Raw genomic sequence first — 20,654 nt, forward strand, 5'->3', positions numbered from 1 at the left:
AAGTCTAAGTAAATTAGACTTGGAAGACAAATACAATTTTTAACTGGAAAGCACCAAGCAGATAGTCTTTTGTAGGAGAAGTAATTGGAAAATTAGGAAGACTTTCTAGAAAGGAAGGTATGATATTTGAAACTTTTTAAAAATTACATTTATATTTATTAAAAAACCAGAATATTGTATTATCATGGATGTCTTAGAGTATCAAGTTGAAATAAATCAACACACACACACACACACACACACACACACACACACACACTTACTTCATGCGGAAAAATTCTGGAGATTTGGGGAAAGATGCAGAAGATCTAAAATGTAAATAAAAGTTACTGAAAGATAAAGAATACCTAGAGAAAAGTCAAAAGTGAGGCATAAACAACCAGAGAAATTTCTTATTCTAAGCAAATGATGAGTCTGTGCACCGATAGTATTTCCAGGTATTTGGTTAAAGTAATGATAACAATTATGTACAATTAAATATATTCCGGTGAAATCCCAAATGGGTGGGTAGGGTTCAAGGTTGGAAAAATTTAAAAAAACAGCACTTTATTTTACTGAGTCTCTTAGGTACAACATAGATCTTCCTTAATTTACTTGACATATGGGCCTCTATATTTCGGTTAGGGGTAATTTGCCTGTTCACGTAAGTTACTGACTTTTGGCTTCCATATTATTTTAAAATTATTGTATATATAACTACTTTTATTTGTTGCAGTTCTCTGCTTTAGTTTTGTATTTTAAATGAGCAATAAACAAAAGTCTTGGTTGCTAACAAAGTAAGAAATCCTATTCTACATCAACAAAGATCAAACAAAAATTAAAATAAAATGTAAAATTATCTGGTAAGGACACCACTAAAATAATTGTTAGTATGTTGAATCCAACAGTGTATCAAAGGGATAAAGTAGAGCTTATTTCAAAAATGCAAATTATTTTTATAATTATGATATTTTTAGCTATCAATCATTATGGTAAATAATATTTTTCAATGTGATGATATTGTATGTGAAACAGTGTTTGAAGAATTTTGTCACTATTCCTAGAAATAATAAGGATTATTTACCAAAAAACAGTAGCAAAACGCATAATAAAGAATGAAAACTTTTTTCATTAAAATTAGAAATAAGATGGAAATGTTTATTCTCACCATCTTACTCATCATTATTTTGGACTTTCTACATAATGCAGTAAGATTAGAAAATAAAATATTAAGAAACAAGACAATCTGTTCCTGTTTGGCGGATTACATGGTCATATATTTTGAAAAACTCAGAGATTTCAAGTTTAGAAGTATTAATAAAGCTTAATTCGACATGCACATGCAGTACAAAAATCTGAACTTTTCTTGATATTAGTAATACAACTTAATAACAGAACTGATTACATACAGAATGATAAAAGTTAGACATTATTAAGTGACAATGGATATAATAAGTGTGAATAGATTATGGAAAAAATAAAACCTTATTAGGGCATAAAATAAAATCAGAAATATGGGAAAATTATTCTGTTTGTGGAAAAGAAGACCTCATAGCAGAGTTATGTTGATTTTTTTAATAATAAATATATGCATTTAGTACCATTTCATTAGAATATTTTTGTTTATATTGTTTTATTTAGAACTTGATAAAATTGTTATATTAATTGATATGAAGGAATATATATCCAAGAATGGCTAAAAAATATGAAATTGAGACTATAATCCAAGAATATAGTGAGAGAGATGAATCACTTGAACAGAATTTTGACCAGAATTACTTTTGTTTATATATTTAAAGTTTATATGTGAAAAGTGAAATTTTTATTTATTTGGAAAAGCTGTTCATTTACTAACGGGCACTAAAACAATCTTCTACCCAAGCAAAGTTAGGCTATTCATCATCTCACGTCATAACAACAAATTTGAGATGGGGTAAATATTTAAATGTAAAAAACAAAAAGCAGCACAATTTTAGAAGAGTGATTGTCTGTCCTGAGATTGAGAGCTCTTAAAGCAAGATTGTAAACACAGAATGAAAAACCACATATTTTGTTATACAATTATTGAGTGGAATGGCCAAAGACACAATACATACATAAAGTAAAAAATAAGCTAATAAACTACAATAAAATGCATTTGCAACATATGAAACATACTTAACATCAAACACAGAAAAAAAATGTAAATCAAAAAACATCTTACAAGCAATCCAATGGAGAAATAAACAGTTATAAGCAGGTATTTTACAGAAGAAAATCAAAGGGCTAGAAATATAAGAAATGATGATTTTTCTCAATAGTCAAGGAAAAACAACTAAAAAAATAATGAAATACAAATATTTGTCCATCATATGGTCAAGTTTGAAAAGCTATGGAGACAGGCTCCCCCATTCATTGAAAGCTAGAGGGATAAAATTTTATAGCTTTATGGGAGAGTATGTGGCGTTTATACAAATCTCGAGACGTCTTACCTCAGGGAATGCTTCCTACAGAAAAGCAGGGACAATGAGAATATTTCTTTACATTTATTTCATCACTTTGTGTCCTGATAGAAATTTGGACATCACTTCCATGTTTTTCAAAAGAGAAAAGTTTGAACAAATTGTAAAAACATATTCTTGTGTGAAATATTATGATGACGTTGAATATTTGAATTAGCAGGAATGTTGTATGTATCATTCCAGAGAGATGCTCCTGAAGTTTCATTTTGTCATGCTGGAGAGTTGTAGAATAATTATTTATATAAAGGTTCCTTATTTTAGGCTCTTTAAACATCAGTTGAGAATCTACTTTCCATCAGACATTGTCCTTAGTATTATCTCTATCTGAACTACTTTATTTGATGTGCAAAATCCTTTATAATTAGGTCAATCTCTATATTAAAATCCACTGTGCACTACACTTCAGTATGCTTCCTATGGTTTGAGCATTTCACCATCAAACTTTCCATACAGCTTTTTAAATTGGTGTTTGCCTTTTCCCTCTCACTTATCCAATTCTGCCACTCAGAACCCATCTTAGTATTATAATTTTTATGATGTCTTTTTGTAAAATTGAACTGTCAATGGGCTGCTTTTTTTGTCTTTAATGGAGGAAGGGGGAAAGGGAAGGTATTATAACTTTCCTACAAGTTAAGAGGAACCCATTTTCAGAAAAGGAGTTTCTAAGAATAGTTAGGAGGATGAGTGCATACTCCACAATTGCAGATTCCCTTATTTCCATCGAAGGCTCTTATTACAAAGTACACCTAACTTCACCCAAGCTTTAGTACAAGTCCATGGCCCACAGGCTGTATGTGGCCCAGGACAGCGTTGAATGCAGCCCAACACAAATTTGCAAACTTTCTTAAAACGTTATGAGTTTTTTTGCAATTAAAAATAGTCTCATCAGCTATTGTTAGTGTTAGTGTATTTTATATGTGGCCCAAGACATTCCTCTTCTAATGTGGTCCAAGGAAGTCAAAAAATTAGATACCCTGCTTTAGTTAGTGATGCATCCAGTATAAGTAAAGATAACTTACTATCAATAACTACTTTTACTTTTTGTAAAGCAAACATTCATTTGAAATTGCACAGACTACTCTTTATTGGAAGCCCATTTTCAGTCTACTTTGAATTAAAAATACCAGCAAAGACTTACAGTGTTGATTTGTAAAGGTATATAGGGCACATAGTAAATACAATCCTATGATTGAATGACAGATGTATCTTAGAAAAACGGTATGCATTGATACAAATGAATAAGGATCTGGCTAAAACTACTTCGATTAATTGATGTTGTAAATGCCAATATACTTGGAGTCTAATGATAATAAGATAAGGAATAGCTAACCTGTATGAAACACTTGCCATGTGCCATGCCCTGTGTGGAGAGCTTGTTATATCTCATCTCAGTCCATCCTCAAAATAATGTTTACATGTACTGTTATTGTTATCCTCTTTATACAAAAGAGAATGACAGGCCTCAGAGAAGTTCAGTAACTTGCTTATGGTCATACAGAAATCCAAGCAACCTGATTCCAGAGTCTAAATTCTTCATCAATAGATGATATGTCTTCTAGGTAAGGCAGTTGCAAATTGTGGGAACAGCTCAGGTAGCAAGAATAGGAAAACGTTCATTAAATCCTGCCTCAACCATTTCTAGCTGTGACGAAGCCAGTTAACTTCCCCACATTTCTATTTTCTCATTTCCAATTGTGGGCATTTGTTCAAGATATTTCTCATTAAGGAATAAGAAGTGAAGAAGCATATATCAAAGCCTTCTCAAAGTTAATTCCCATAGGACTGTGGTGAAGATTAAATGTGAAAGCATGTTGTAATCTATAAATCACTAAATAACATGGAGGTACTACTGTTATGTGACAGTCCTAGGATTGTTAGGAGCAAGACCAGAAAACTGTCTTGTTCAGTTTGACCAGATTCATTTGTTTCTCCTCACATAAGCACAGTCCCAATTATAGTGCTTGATTCATCCAAAAGGTAGAACAATAATTTCCTTGTGGGCCAATTTCGTAAGGTAGATGTCAAGGTTTACGATGCATGCTTTTTGTTGCTGAAAATTTAAGCTGTGTATCTCCTGAAATGGCATCTGCTTCTTTATTGTGTACTGCTATATATCCATCAGGAATAATAATTAAATTTTTTTTGTACTATAGGTAAATACTGGAGAAATATATTACAACTCTTAAGGAGACATCAAACAAATAGCAACTTTAAATCACCACCAGGTTGGACTAGGATGAATCACTAAAGGAACTTGAGGGTTATTATCACTAACTCTTAGATTGTTTAGTTCACAGACTTCACTTTTTAAAAACTATATAATATATACATGTATATATGACACTGAAGGGGAATCTACTAAATGACATTTAAGTAAATGTTAAGTTTGTTGAAAATTTGAACTGTGACATTTCGAAATTTAGAGATGGAGAAGATGAGGAAGGACCAGTAAAAGATATTGAGAAAATAGATGGTGAAGTAGGCGAAAAATAAGGAGTGTGTGAAATCCTGAAGTACTAAGGCATATATTGAGGCAAGTTGGTAGCTATGGTGGTGGAAGCATATGGAAGTTTTCCCATGATTGATGATGCTATTTTCTTAGTAAAATAGAAAACAAGGCTTCACCTGAGGAAGAGGAGAAAAGAAATGGGGAACTTGTTGAAGAAAAGAGAGAGAGAAAAAAAATGAATGAATCTTCTAGGCAAGTGGGAGGGTACCCAGGAAATGTAGTAAGATTGCTGGGCACCACTGAGCACCCACTTGAAATTAGTGGTCATGCCTTTAGCGTGAAACTAGCTCAAATGGTTATATGCTTTCCTTAGCCCTCTCTGGCCACCTGAGTACAAGCATACAATAGGCAGAGATTGGACTAAACCAAAAATATAATTTTACCAGATAATATTACAAAACGAGTGAGGCAAACTTGTCTTCAGGTGGGAAACCACAAGGATGAACCATTGATTTTAAATCAGGGAAGTAACATCACAAGGGATGAGGGTCAAAACATATTAGAGTATGCATGGGTACTAGATAGAGTGAGCAGGGAAGAAATTGTGATGTTGGGGTAGAATAGTTAATGATAATACCAAGTCCAAGGGTGGCCGTAGTAGGAGGTGACTAATGCAAGATGGAGTTAAAGATAAATGTCTGGGAAAAAGGAAAGTAGGTTAAGGAAGCCAGCATAATTCTAGCATTGTCCAGGTGTACAGTCAGAGAATCTGGATAACACCATTGTTGAAGAGCATGACAGTAAATCTGAGGCTAAAATCTCCAAACAATGAGATTCTATAGAATATTACTATTGGGGTGGAGACACTAAAAGGAAGCAACAGCTGGGTATGAACAAGGACCAGTGGTGTGACGGATGCCTGCTAGGGAGACTCAGATCTCAGCTAGAAATGAAGGGGCTTTCAATAAAGTTTTCTATTTTACCTCTTGAAACTCCTGCACAATTTTGGGTTAGACAATTCAAATGTTTGTTATTGTCGAAATACTCTCTTTTTATAAGTATATATTATACATATTTTTCTATATATATTTGTATATAATTTTAAATTATAATTTCTTGATGCTAGTGTTCATAATGTATAGACCAACTTTGATAAGTGTCTAAAATGCATTTGAATTTTATATATTAATATTTTATGCTATGACTTTCATAAACTTTCATATTGTTACAATAATTTATCTGTAGATGATGTTTTGTTTTTATGTAGACAAATTATCTGAACACACCTTTTAACTTTTCCAGTCTTCATATCTTTTTTGTTTGTTTTTGTTCAAACCAGGGCCTCCAGTAGAATTGCATAAAAAGTAATAATGAGAAAGCTAATTTTACTGATATTAACATGAATGTTTGTAATATTTCACTTTTCAGAATGATATAAACTGTAGACTTTTTGTTAGATTCTCTTAATCAAGTTAAGGAATATCTTTTGTCTACTCCATTCTTGGTTTGCTAAAGTTTTTTTGCTTGGTTTTGTTTTCCCCTATCATTGATAGCTACAAATTTTATCAAATGCTTTTTTTTCTTTTTGCATCTACTGAGAATCTTGTGTTTCTTTCACCTTTATCTGTTAAGGCAATGAAATACATTACTACATTTTTCTAATTCTTGCTTGCGATTTTTACTTATATTTTTGAGTGAGATGAGCATATTTTTTTCTTTCTCATGTTGTCCTGTTCAGGCTTTGATTGCAAGGTATACTTATAAAATTATAAATATTTGTGAAAGATTGAAATAGTAAGTTCCTTGAATGGTAGGGCTTATCTGATTTTTTAATGATGTCTTAAATATATTAATCTTTTTGATCTATCATATTTATTTCAAATATTTTAGCCAGGTTCTAATTTCTGTGTGCAGTTTTATTATAAAGATTGTTAATATTACTTTCATCTTGATGATCAAATCTATCAGTCTCTTTTCCCCAAAAATTGTTCAGTGTAGACCAGGTACTAATTCATTAAAATTGGGCACCAATGTATGGGAATGAACACTAGGCTTCAAAGCATGTCCACAGGATTTTTTTATAGGCTAAATATCTGCTTACTTTAAGCTTTATAGTCTTGTTCATGTGCAAACAAACCAGTAACCTTGGCAAAAGATTTAATGTTCACCAATATGTTAAATTGATAGTGTGATCTCTTTTAATCCACGTGGAATTCAGCTGTTATTTGATATGTATTTCTCCCATGATAGATTTAAGTCTTTTGAACATCATTATAATAGTTACACTATACTTTAATTAAAATACCCAGTAATTTAGCTAGTTACCACCTAGAATTTTAGAGTGTATATTAATATCTCCTGTATTTTGACTGCATGAGAGAATGAGTGTATGAATATGAGTAAATTTTTTCTTTGGTTTTGTTTTCACTAAATATTACTTAATTGCTTTCCAAAAGGATTCAGTTCCAATATAAATGAAGGGTGTTTGTTGACCTGTGTTAAATATAGAAGACTGCATAAGTGCCTTATTGTCTTTTGCTGATTTATCATTCAGTGTTAAATAGAATTATTTTGATTAATTTTATTATATGCTTTGTAAATTTTTCTCTTCTAGATATATTTGATGTTTTTTTAAATGCACAAATGAACACTTACTCAAATAATTCCATAGTTTACTTTGAAATAAAAACAAATCCTTTAGAGATTAAAACCACACAAAGATGAATATTTTTCTTCATTAGGTTTGTTTAAAGCATGCAGCACATAAATTAATGTAGATTTACATTAATGAATGAAAGTTGATATAATTATGTTAAGTCCTACGATTTAAGGTTCTAATGAAGCCTACATGCAGTGAAATATATCTTAGTATATGTTAATTTTAAACAAATACTATCAAGCTTGCCTGTAATTTTCAAATGGCCTGAGACTCCTAGAATTGTGGACAATACATTATGAGAGAATTATCTAAATTGGATGGAGCAGGAAAGTAGGAACGATTAACATGGATCCTCACATCTTAACCCACTTTGAATGAAGAACCCTGAGAATATGGAGCATGTGGATGTATAGAGAATGAGGCCTCAGCAATTCTTTATGGTAATATACTGTTGCATATGAAATTAACCAAACTTTTTAAAACAAATCTATGCTAAACATGGAAAATTGGCTCTCAGGACTTTTCCCAAAATTGGCTTTCAGGGATTTTCCCAAATTTGATTATTTTAGAGAATAATCAAAAACTTCCTATGGACCCTTTTTGGGAGTGAGAAATGCAGAGGAAATATATGGATAATATACCCTGGTGACAAAATGTGCTGGTCCAAAATGCTAGGATGGGAACTAGAATGATTTGTGAATAAGGAACAGCGAAGTCAGAGATACATGTGTGGGGTAGGAAGTCTGAATGTCTGGCTGTTATGATTGGCTAACAGTAGACGTGTGGCTGGGTAAGTTATTTCAAAAGGAATTGAGATAAAATTGAGGAGTTAGATGATCTCGGCTCATCCACGAACTAGCCACATGGCCTGGACCACATCATTCGCCAGCTTCACCTTTAGAGAAAACATCACTGACTGTCTATTCACAGGACTAAGTGACCTTAACATGATGAAAGTGCTTATACAGTGGCAGAGTGATTTATAAATGTAAGGAGGAGAAAGTAAGCTTTACTCTAATGATATTAAAAACAAAGATACAGAAAATGACTGTAATTGCTTTTTCTATTAATGAGAAAGTAAATTTCAGAATATTAAATAAAATTTTAGATTACGAATACTGAAGGAACTAGTCTGTTGAGTGGGTGTAAGATTTCTACATGTTATGTCTCTTTAGTTGAATACTGTATAATTAATGATTTTCCAAGAAACTAATCTATATTTATGTTTAACCTGCCAGTATATTTAATAATTTCCTTCTCATTCATTGCCTTTTATTTTTGTGGTACATCCAAGTAGTATAGTCCTTGAGATAGCATTGACTTTATCCTGCTAAAAAGCTGTATATTCTATTGCTTAAGGATTTTTAAAATGTCAAAAGAAAAAAGAAGAAAAGAAAATTCACTCGAAAACACACTCCCCAGAGATCTACATTCAGCATATTATCATGACGATAATAACATTAAACCAGATGTAAATACACTAGGCACTTTAGATGATTTTTTTTTTCTAATTTCTAATTCTCACGATAAATATGGAATATAGGCATGTTCTGTTTCAGGTTAAATAGGTAACACAAATAGTAAGTCGTGGAGCTAGGATTTGCATCCACATTTTTCTAACATATATATGTGTATATATATGCATACAGATATTTGTATTTTGTAGAGAAAATTGGGAGCAAGTCTTTATATATATATATTTTAGCAAATACAGGCTTGTATAGATTATTGCAAGCTCTGCAAAGAAGACTGCGTGCTATATATGGGACCAACTTTTCAAAGTGTGGAAGACTCCTCAGAACCCCATACTCCACTTAAAATATTAGGCAGCATTGTCATGTAGTAGAGGCCAAATTGAAGAAAAACTGTATAATCCCACATAATTTCTTAACAAGGGTGTTAATAATCTTGGTTTCATTCTGGAAGTGATCCAAACCAGAACTGTTACCTTAACTAAAGCCTGTAACACTTGTGATGTTTGACTCAATCTTGCCAGGTTGCACTTTGCCAGATTTTACTTTCATGAACAATTATATGGTTTTTTAAAATCTACCATATTCATCCATCTACCTATCCATTCCCAAAACTATTACTTAGTACCTAGGATGTACATAGAATTATGCAGCCAGTTGAAGAAAACAAAAAAGACTAAGATTTGGTTTACAGTGTAATTTATGCCTAATGAATAGATTGGCATTCATAAGTTTGCAAAGGAATAGTAATACCTAAAACGACCATCACAGTTCAATGGACTGAAAAATAGTTTTACTTCAAAAGACCCAAATGCAACATCAAGAGCTGATAAGAGTTTTATTATTTTAGATACAAGTAATCTTAGGAGGGAACAAATTAAAGTGAGAAAAACTCCATAAAGAAGAATTAACAAATTAAGGTAAATGAGGATAACAATATGAACTACCAATATCACATCATGTATTGATTTGTAAGCATGTCAGGGAAGGTGAGACCACAAAAACTTAGTCTTTAGGATTAAAAATATGGCTATAAAACTAAGGAGTGCTACCAAAATAAGTTGTCTTTTAAAAAGTTCTCTTCTGAGATTGCACAAAAATAACTGAAATAACCCTTGGAAAAATTCTAGGAATTGACAGTGTGAAGCTAATTTAAAAAGATACACAGAGAGTCATGTTACCATACAGCAGGGCTTTCCAGGCAAGAGAACACTGATGGAGGGACATTCTTACTCTTCCTGATGGGACGATGGCTTTCCTTTTTCAAAACTAAAGAAAATATCATATAGATTTTTGATTTGATGTTGATAAATTCATGGGAAGAGAAAGAAGAGGAGTTTTTCCTCTATTAAATTCAAATGTTTAAAGAATGAAATATTTTAGCAATTTACGAGTTCTTTAGCAACCAGCTAAGACATTAAGAGACTCTTAAGTTCTATTTTAATGTGCAAATACACCCATACGAACACACACGCGTGCGCGCACACACGTACACACAATCAGGATAGGTGGTGGGGGGCAACATTTTACTAGAAGAAAAAAAATTAGGGACCGATTTCTCACCTCTCATGCCCCACAGAAAATATACTGAAGGATCTAAATCCTAGGGAGAAGCAAAGACTCCCAGGACAGGGCCAGTACATTGAAAAACAACCTTTGCCTACTTTCTGCTTTTTGGATCAGGTATACAACAAAAGGAACTGATTAGTATTATTTTCATCCTACAATGTCGTTTTAAATTCATTTTGCTAGACAATTAAGCAAAAAAGAAGCCCAAAGAAATATAGATCATGGTGGTTCATAGTTTTGTTTCATATTTTGGGGGTAACTTTTAATATGAATTAAGTGACCTATAAAAGATGCAGTTAATAAAATTGTGAAAAAATTCATGGAAATTTGTAATTTTATTGATAGCATTTTAACAAAACCTCTGCTAATATTGCATAGTGGAAAAACTATAATCCACTGAAAAGTAAAGAAAAATAATTTAAAGTATTTTTAATACTTTTAAGTTTTTGCCAGCCAGATGTTTGAAACTAATAGATGTATTTTCGAAAGCCTCAAATATTCACCAGGTAGCGGTCTTTTCCTTAATTGTGGTCAAAATAAATGATCTGCTTTGCCTCATTTATTAAAAAAAATAGGACAACAGGTGAATATTGATCCCACACTTACATTGACAATACTGCATTTCGATGCTCTATCTTTTGTGAAAACATCCTTCCTAAAATATACCTAAGGGAACCTGTATATTATTCTATTGGGTTATCTCTGATTATTTCCCTTTATCATGATTTTTTTCCTTCTCTTTCTCTATCTAACGAAAGGCTACATTGTGTTTGGTGATTTATAATATGTTTAGATTATGTTTATTCAAACTTTTCTGTGTCTTATAATCCTGGTGCATTTCCTTTCTTCTGACTTTTAGATAACTTTTAGCTTAGGGTCATGCTTCCTGGCTCCATGGAACCTTTCATAGATTCACACCCTCCTAACCACTATGCAGGTATCTAGAAGCCTGTCCTCAGAGATTTCATCACCAGAATGCAGCAGGTTTGTCTCTTGCATTCTGCATCAGCATATTTGGAGTCTGATCCTAACAACCTGAAAGCATGACACAAATGTGAATCTTTAGACGTAGATCAAACTGGCATACTTCATTCTGAAATTAATAATCATGATGATAACATTAAACCAGATGTAAATACACTAGGCACTTTACATGTTTTTTTTCTAATTTCTAATTCTCACGATAATTATGGAATATAGGCATGTTCTGTTTCAGGTTAAATAGGTGACACAAATAGTAAGTCGTGGAACTAGGATTTGCAACCACATTTTTCTAATTCCAAACCTGATCCTTTTTAACCATGAAATATTTCCTTTTACATAAAACAAACCTCAAAATATTTAGTTTTTTTTTTCTCATTTCATAAAATCTTTATGATTGGGGCTAAAGTGGTAAATATGAAAAATATGACTGCAAATTGATATAATAAATATGACTGAATTCCAGGCCTGACTCAAGGACTAATAATCTCAGTAGTCCTTGGTAAATTTCCTCACATTCTTTAAGCTTCACTTTCCTCATATCTGTAAAAGGTGATGACCCCAGGAGTTACTTTGTATTAGAAGAATGGGGTGACATCACTTTAAAGGTGATGTCAAAATGCACTTTAATTATCTCCGATTTTAAGGTTAGGCATTGATTCTCCTTTTTGATCAAGAGAATCAGGCAGACTAAGTTGGAATTAAATAGAACACGATACAGTAAAGAGAAAATTCATCCAAAACAGGCGCTTCTGAAACCCTTGATTTAATGCACATTACCACCAAGTCAAGTATTAAATTTAGTGTATAAGCACCAAGAGGAATACGCTTGATCTATACTTTCCTAAGGCTAGTAATTTAAAGTGAGGTCAGAAGAATCAAAAACTCTTCAGGTGATAAAGGATTAATGAATTCAGATGTTCTAGGATAAAGTATGCAAGAGAAATATGAATTAGCAACATTTAACATTAATTATCAAATAGGCATTTTTAAATTTTAAGCATTTTATTGATAGAATTAATAGTTATATATGTGCATAATAAAAATATTTCCTATTGATTCTATTCCAGGTGAAGAGTGTATCGTATTCTGCAATGGACTATCCACCTAATATGACAATCTACTACTCTTTTCCCCAAACCACGAAATAGTTCATTTTTAATACAGTTTTACCATGTTCACAGAAACACAATGGTACTTGTCTATATCTTCTTTTATTGATGTTGAACTACTTCAGTTTCTGTGTCTTACAAAATGTGATATGACTGTTATGTATTAGGTCCTTTCAGACTACTCTCACAAAAAAATAGATGTGAATACAATTGGGAAACCAATACTGTATAGAAAACAGAAAAAAGTGAGGATGCACGTTAAATATAGTTACTTATATTTACCCTAAAACTGCAATTGATTGCTAATTAGATTCCTTGAGGTGAGAGGTTCATTTGTATGTTTTAACAAGATTTTGATCACAGTAGGCAACCAAGGAAATTTTAAAGTTATAAGAAGAAATGAGAAAACACATTATCCTTTGTTGAAACTTTGCTAATCAAAACCCTTGTCCTCACTTTCTTACTTCTTTCCTCATCTTGAGTTGTTCCCTTGCTGCTCTGCTATAGTGAAATTGAAGGGGGAGCAGAAGAGAGTGATTCTATTAATATATCAAGAATGCTGAGCATGAATACTAGACACTGTATGTGTGATTGTGCCAGATAACCTTTAGAATCTCCTCCAAACCTAAGAAACTATCTGTGATTTTAAGAAAAGCAGTTTATTTTTTCATTTTTTTAAACGAAGGTATACTGTGCATGCGTGTGTGTGTGTGTGTGTGTGTGTGTGTGTAATATAGAAAGAAAGCAGATGTAAAGAACAAGTTTTGATTGGTAAGATTCATTTTATAACCTAAGAAATAGAAAAATTATAATAACCATCAGCAAGTCTTTGCGGAGTCTCGAGTCCTTGTTATTAAATTTAGCCAACATTTATTGAACACGTATCATGTACTAGGAAATCTTTTGGGTATATATAGAAGGAAAAAAGGAATCCAACATTTTTAAAGAGGTGAGAGTTCCTTATATAGATAACAGGGTATGAAAGTTGAAATTTTTACAGGTACCAGATACAATTGATGACAGATTCCAGAGTTCACAATGCTTCAAGAGTGTATAGCATGGAGACAATAGAGAAAAGGGTGGATTTGTGAGGAGGATTTCTTTGTAGACAACCGAAGTTGGACTAGGGGGCACTTGTGTTCCCAAGGATGAGAGAGAGATTACTGTCTGCCCAGGCACCTCAAATCAAGCCTGGGGGTTTACCAGAACCATGGACTTCCTGAAAGCTACAACAGCAACTGCAAACTCCATGCTCGATGAATGAGCTTTTCCCCTAATATTCTCACTGGATTCTCTTCACTTCCCAAATCTTTCTCTCTCTCACACACAGTTAGTGTATGGAAAGGAAAAGATAAAACTTTGAATTGGGGCTACTACATCTATTACCTAACAGTAGGAGGGAAAGTATGTCCAAACAAAGCCTGCGAGGACCACCCCAATAAACAAATGTTAAAGAGAGCTGGGCAAAAGCATGTCCAAGCAAAGCCTAAGAGGACTACCCCAATGAACAAACGTTTCAAGAGCGGAGAGGGAGGGGAAATGCAGCATTGAAATTTTACTATAAACTCATCCTTTTTTATGGCTGCATAGTATTCCTGTGAGTTTGTGTCCTTCGTAGGGACATGGATGCAGCTGGAAACCATCATTCTTAGCAAACTATCACAAGAACAGAAAACCAAACACTGCATGTTCTCACTCATAGGTGGGAACTGAACAATGAGATCACTTGGACTCGGGAAGGGGAACATCACACACCGGGGCCTATCATGGGGAGGGGGGAGGGGGAAGGGGGGAGGGATTGCATTGGGAGTTATACCTGATGTAAATGATGAGTTGATGGGTGCTGACGAGTTGATGGGTGCAGCACAGCAACATGGCACAAGTATACATATGTAACAAACCTGCACGTTATGCACATGTACCCTAGAACTTAAAGTATAATAATAATAATAAATTTAAAAAAAAAAGAAATTTTACTATAAATCAAGTCTATGCCATTGCAGATGGATAAATCAGTAAGATACATACATATTCATGTGTGTCTGCATGTGTGTATATATATTAATATATTTGTGTATGCATATGCATATAAACACATACCCTGTGGTATTGTGAAGCTCACAAAGTAGAGGAAAGTAAAACATATTTTCAACGTAATATTCTAAGAGTACGAGGAGGCGTATAGGATATGATTATAATGATAGTAAAGAAGAGAGACGTTTAACTTCATCAGTGTTTCACAATTTATATCATATCACATCATATTTTATAATTTATATCAAAAAAGGGTTCAGGTTATCTGCCAAATAACTGCCTCCAGCATGGATGGCGGGATCTATTTCTGCAGAGTCTCAGCTGTCAGGTTTCAGTTTAGCAATAGGCCGCTCCCAGAGTCTCTCAACTTGCTGCATCAGGCTGCCCAACAGGGTAATATTGAAATGCGCATTGCTTGACATTAAATCTCCTACACTCTTGTGAATGTGCTGTTCTCGCCTCCCTCTTCCCAGAAATTTCTCAATGTGCCAGCAGTGTCTCTTATTACTGCCAGTCTCTTCCTACAACAATCTAAGAGGAATTGAGAAAATCAGATAACCAGTTTTGTTAAATCAGTAATTTAATGCACTCAAGCTTCAGTCAAGGGCCAAGATTCAGTCAGGGGCCTCTGGCTGAAGGAATTTCAGGACACTTGCTCCATCAAAAGCATGTAAAGAACTTTCTATGCTGCTTGGTGGCCACGGTTTATTTCTAGACCTGTTCAAAAGAGCTTAGGTTTCTAGACATGTCAGGGTCAAAATATCCAGGCAATTTGGCAAAATAAGAATAAAGTCCAGGAAAACAGAGAAACCTCTACTCAAATCTCACTTGAGCAAGTTAATCTCTCTGAGCCACAATTTCTTTATCCATAACAGTTCAATATATGTGGAAGGAATCTACCAAATAAATGTGAAAATACATCCCAAACCATCAAAGAAAACATTTTCTGTATTCCCCACTCATGTACATGCATTTATTCCTCCCTTATTGAACCCCTATTATTTAGTCGTGACTCCTTAAACAAGTGTTCAACAAAGATTCAAAGGCTGCTACCAGGGTCAACGAGAATGAACTCTGCAACTCCTTAGCAGTACCCACTTGGTGCTGGAGGGAGGAAAATGGCAGTTGAAGTACTTAGTTACTTCTAGTGACATGGAGGGAAGTACACCTCTCTTTTTAAAATGACAATAATGAAAGAACTTATCACAAGGGTTGTTATGAGGTTTAAATAATATAACAATCTACAATGATCTTAAGAGGATGCTCGATAAATTGCATATTGAATTTTTTGTTAGCAATTTTTATTATTGTGACCTTAGATGACTAGGGTAATATATTGAAATAGATTTACAATTCACTGCAGCCTATTTGCTTTTTGAAGTTATGTATTATGTTTTGAAGAAAATTATTCAATATATTGCTAATTGAGAATTATCTGAAATTTTGGAGAGTGGGAAATACACAAAACATAAAGTCCAAATAAATGTGTAATTATTTCTCATTTTTACTTTACTCATCCAAATATCAATGCATCAAAAATTCACATTTATATATAATGATACTAGTGTTGCTTAGTGATTAAACTTATATCTCCAAGTCAAACGAATCTATATACTTTCCCTCAGGGACTCCAGAAATCAAGAAGGGATGTTGCAATTAAGGAGATGAGTGTTAGGCAAAGTTAACCTCACTCCACTTATATAGTATCACCTTTTTTAAGGGAAGAGAGATTATACATCCAGTTGATAAAATTTACAACTATCAATTTCTCTTACCCACTCCTGGGTGGGTTTTAGCATTCCCTCAGAAAGCTGTATTCTGTAAGTTAGTTCTCACATACTCAAAGCTTGCAGCACAAAATTATTGTCAAGTGTTTCTAATAAATGACTCAAACAATAGAGACTTGGAACATTGACATATTTAGAAACTGATTAAAAAATGAGTGTATAAAACATAAATTGTGATAATGAAAATAAGAAAACTTTTTAGGTGCTTGAAGAACTCGTTCTTGAAAAGAACATTTTTTAAAAAACTTTTAAGTTCTGGGGTACAAGTGGAGGTAATTACATAGGTAAACTTGTGTCATGGGGGTTTATTGTGCAGATTCTTTTTTAATTTTATTTTTATTTTTTCAGATATTAAGACTTATTATAAAGCTGCAATAATTAAGATACTATGATATTGGCTCAAGGATACATGACTAGAGCAAAGGAATAGAATAGAGTTCAGTAATAATGGTTACAGACATATGCATATCTGACAAAGTACTTGCATCCAAAATATGTCAAGAATCTTACACAGCAGTTGGAAAAGTACAATCAAGCCAATTAAAATGTGGGAAAAATACTTGAAAAAGGTTTCAGAGAAGAGAATATCACAATTTACTGTAAACATAAAAAGATGCTCAACATTATTAGTCATGAGAAAAATGCAAATAAAAATAACAATGTTATATCACCACCCACCCACCAGAATTGCTAAAATGTAAAAGACTGACAATGTTAAGCTATTATTGCAGATTTTTGGTGACCTGGAGAAAATAATTCACTCTGTTCGCTCTGTCCTTATGGTTCAAACCCTATATGATTGGGTCTTCTTCCAATTTTTGGCAGTGGCATCCCAAACCCCTCTCACTGATTTAGTCTTGCCTTCTGTCCACAGCCTTCTCATACAATCCAGATAGATGTAGCTAATATACTCAGGTCTTCCAATGAAACACTACTTATCACCACTCCCCATATTAATCACTATGCTGACTTTATAGCTGTAAATTAATTTTGCCTGTTTTTGAATTTTATATGCATGGAATCATATAAGATTTACTTATGTACACTTTTGTATTTGGGTTATTTTACTCAACATCCATATATTGAGATCTGTCTATGTATTATGTCTACCTGTGGTTCATTCTTTTTCATTGCCATAGGCGATTCCAATTTCTATAAATTTAATTGTATACACTTATTAATTCTGTGATTGATAGACTCTTGGGTTTCTTCCAATTTGGGATTATTACAAAAAATATTGCTACGAATATTCTTATGTATTGTGCAGATTATTTTATTACCCATGTATTAAGCCAAGTACCTACTGGTTATTTTCCCCGATCCTGTCCCTCTTCTCACCCTCCACTTTCCGATAGGCCCCAGTGTGTGTCATTCTACTCTATGTGGAAAAGAACATTTAAAATTCAGCATTACCTGTATCCTTGTTTGCTTGTGTTTTGATACCAAAACCAGAAAACTACTCATTTTGCTTGTAATCAAAGAATAAGTGAATATAGCAGGCAGAAAGAAAGGGTATGTTGAAAACAGTTACTGAACATCCTAATCACAACGTGTATTTTCATAATTCCCAATTATATTAACACCTTACGGATTCAAGTAATTACAGTGTTTATATGACTATTATTCCTAAATGATTAATATTTCAATATTATGGTTAATGAAGAAATTCAATTAATATACTGCTTACTGAAACATAATGCTATTAACTTTAGATTTAATCACGTTAATAATGGATTAGAGGGATCTAATAAAATCACCCCACAAAAGCTTTTCGACAAAACCCACATATGAAAGATTCATTTGTCTCTTTCTTATTTTAATATAAACCCATTCTTTATACAAGCACTAAAACTTCACAGGGTATTTGCTTTGAGGAATATTTAGCCTCTTCAATACACATATGCATTATTAATTTAATCACATATAATAATATGAAGTGCTTTAAGGGTAAGAATATAATAACTTTCAAATGGTATCAGAGTTTCTATTTACCATGCTCTTTCAATGTTAGGCATAGATCCTGGTGAGTGGCAGCTATAATCCCCTTCTTTTTCTTTTGTTTAGATTTTTTTGTTAGTTATTTGTCATTTTTTAATTTCCAACTTTTAAGTTAAGGGGTACATGTGCAGGTTTGTTACATAGGTAAATGTGTGCCATGTGGTTTGCTACACAGGTCATTCCATCACCCAGGTATTAGCCCAGTATCCATGATGAGAAAGTCAAGGCTCAAAGGACTAAACAATTTTTCTGACATTATAAGACAACATTAATACCTAAACATTTCTCTCTTGAAACCCTCTCTACTATTTCTCACTCCTTCCAACCTAAAGATCCTACATAACTCAGTTTTTCTACCTAAACATAGTGAAGAAGAGCCCCATCCTGTATTTTCACATCGTGGAATAAAAATCCCTAAACACTTAGAGGTTTGTTTTATTACTTGTGGCTTTTTTGTTTTGTGTTATCTGATTTTTTTTTTCTTTTTGAGAGTGGTAAATGCCTTTCACTCCTGTGTGTTCCAAATATATCTAATATTTTTGCTTTTATAGTATGTCGTGCTGAGAGGGAAAAGCAACAGAACATGTTTCAGAGGGATTATTTATCTATAATTTGCTGGTCTTCAAGACAAAAACCATGTCAATGAGACTAAGGAAGTTAAATGCTGTATTAATACAGAAATCAGAGTAGCCAAGTAGCTTAAACCACTTTATCATACTAATAGTGCAACATGGTCCATCTTTTAAGAATTTTTTCTTTCAGGAGAGAATTTTTCAGGTCTCTTATGACTGCCATTTGCCAGCTGACTATGTTCTATGCTGTAATAGCCTTTATACTCCCTGCTGTGAAATAATAAGATTCCATTTATTTTTTAGACATTCAAAGTACTTGTTTATATTGACTACATTGAAAATATCAAATTTGGGGACCATTTTCAGCTTTTTAATCTTAATGGCAGAATAAGAAAATAGTCTAAGACACTTTCCTATTGATAAATTGATATATAAAGAAATATAATTGATAACCCATGTATAATTGAAATATAATTGATAGCTCTATCTCAATATAGGATAAGTATTTTATGGGGAGAAATGAACATCTTTAATACTACACTGTAACTCTTATTCCTTTCTGTCTTTAGCTCTCTCTCTCTCTGAATTTTGATGTTACCTGAGTTACAGTTACACATACATTGAGGCTCACTTACTGTCAATATCCAAGATTTGACCTCAAACAGGGTATAATGAAAACAAATAGAAAAGAGTAATTTCAATTGGGCTAACCACAAAGAAGTTAAAATGTTTTCATTCTTTAGAGGGTGACTCTATGAGTTAGAGTTTACAGACTCTCTTGGTATACAATATCATTTAATAATAACCATATAAAGTTCATGCGATTGCAGACTTGTTCCAAAGCCCAATGTGGAAAACCCAATCAATACAACAGTTAAAAGTGAAGTTTTTTCAGAGTAACTGAATCCTTTTTGATTCATTCCAAAAAAATTTAGATTTGTCTAAAGAACACATTTCTATGTCCATTAGACAGGAATATATTTATTGGAATCCATATTGACTAAAACTCTTCTATATTTTTATTCAGCAGTGTATATTTTGGGTATATATTTGCATTAACATGCTACTACCAATGTCTTATTTCAGACTGTTTGATTTTCTGATCACATAACAGGCAATGTTCTCAAGGCACAATTGTATTAACAAATCTACCGAAACAGGTATGTCAAAACAAAAGATTTCCTATATGCACTGAGGTAGAAAGAAATAAGTAAACCGAGATATATTTTCTTTTGCTCTCCCTGAATTGGGTTTGTGTTTCCAATTGTATTAGTTCCAGTCTCACATTGATATAAAGAACTACCCGAGACTGAGTAATTAATGAGGAAGAGAGATTTAATTGACTTACAGTTCCACAGGCTATACAGGAGGCATGTCTGGGGAGGCCTCAGGAAACTTATAATCACGGCAGAAGAGTGAAGGGGAAGCAAGCATGTCTTCACATGGCAGCAGGAGAAAGACAGCGAAGGGGAAGGTGCTACACACTTTCAAACAACCAGATCTTGTGAGAAGTCTATCACAGGACAGCACTAGGGAGATGG

The 20,654-nt window shown here is 33.1% G+C and overlaps 1 protein-coding gene across 4 annotated transcripts in view; it reads right to left on the bottom strand.

Moving 5' to 3' along the window:
• Positions 1-20,654, bottom strand: part of TRPC4 (transient receptor potential cation channel subfamily C member 4) — a 225,262-nt gene that overhangs the window by 121,668 nt on the left and 82,940 nt on the right. The window lies entirely within an intron of this gene.

The sequence above is a fragment of the Macaca fascicularis genome, chromosome 17 (genome assembly GCF_037993035.2).
Source record: "Macaca fascicularis isolate 582-1 chromosome 17, T2T-MFA8v1.1".
Taxonomy (NCBI): Eukaryota; Metazoa; Chordata; class Mammalia; order Primates; family Cercopithecidae; genus Macaca; species Macaca fascicularis.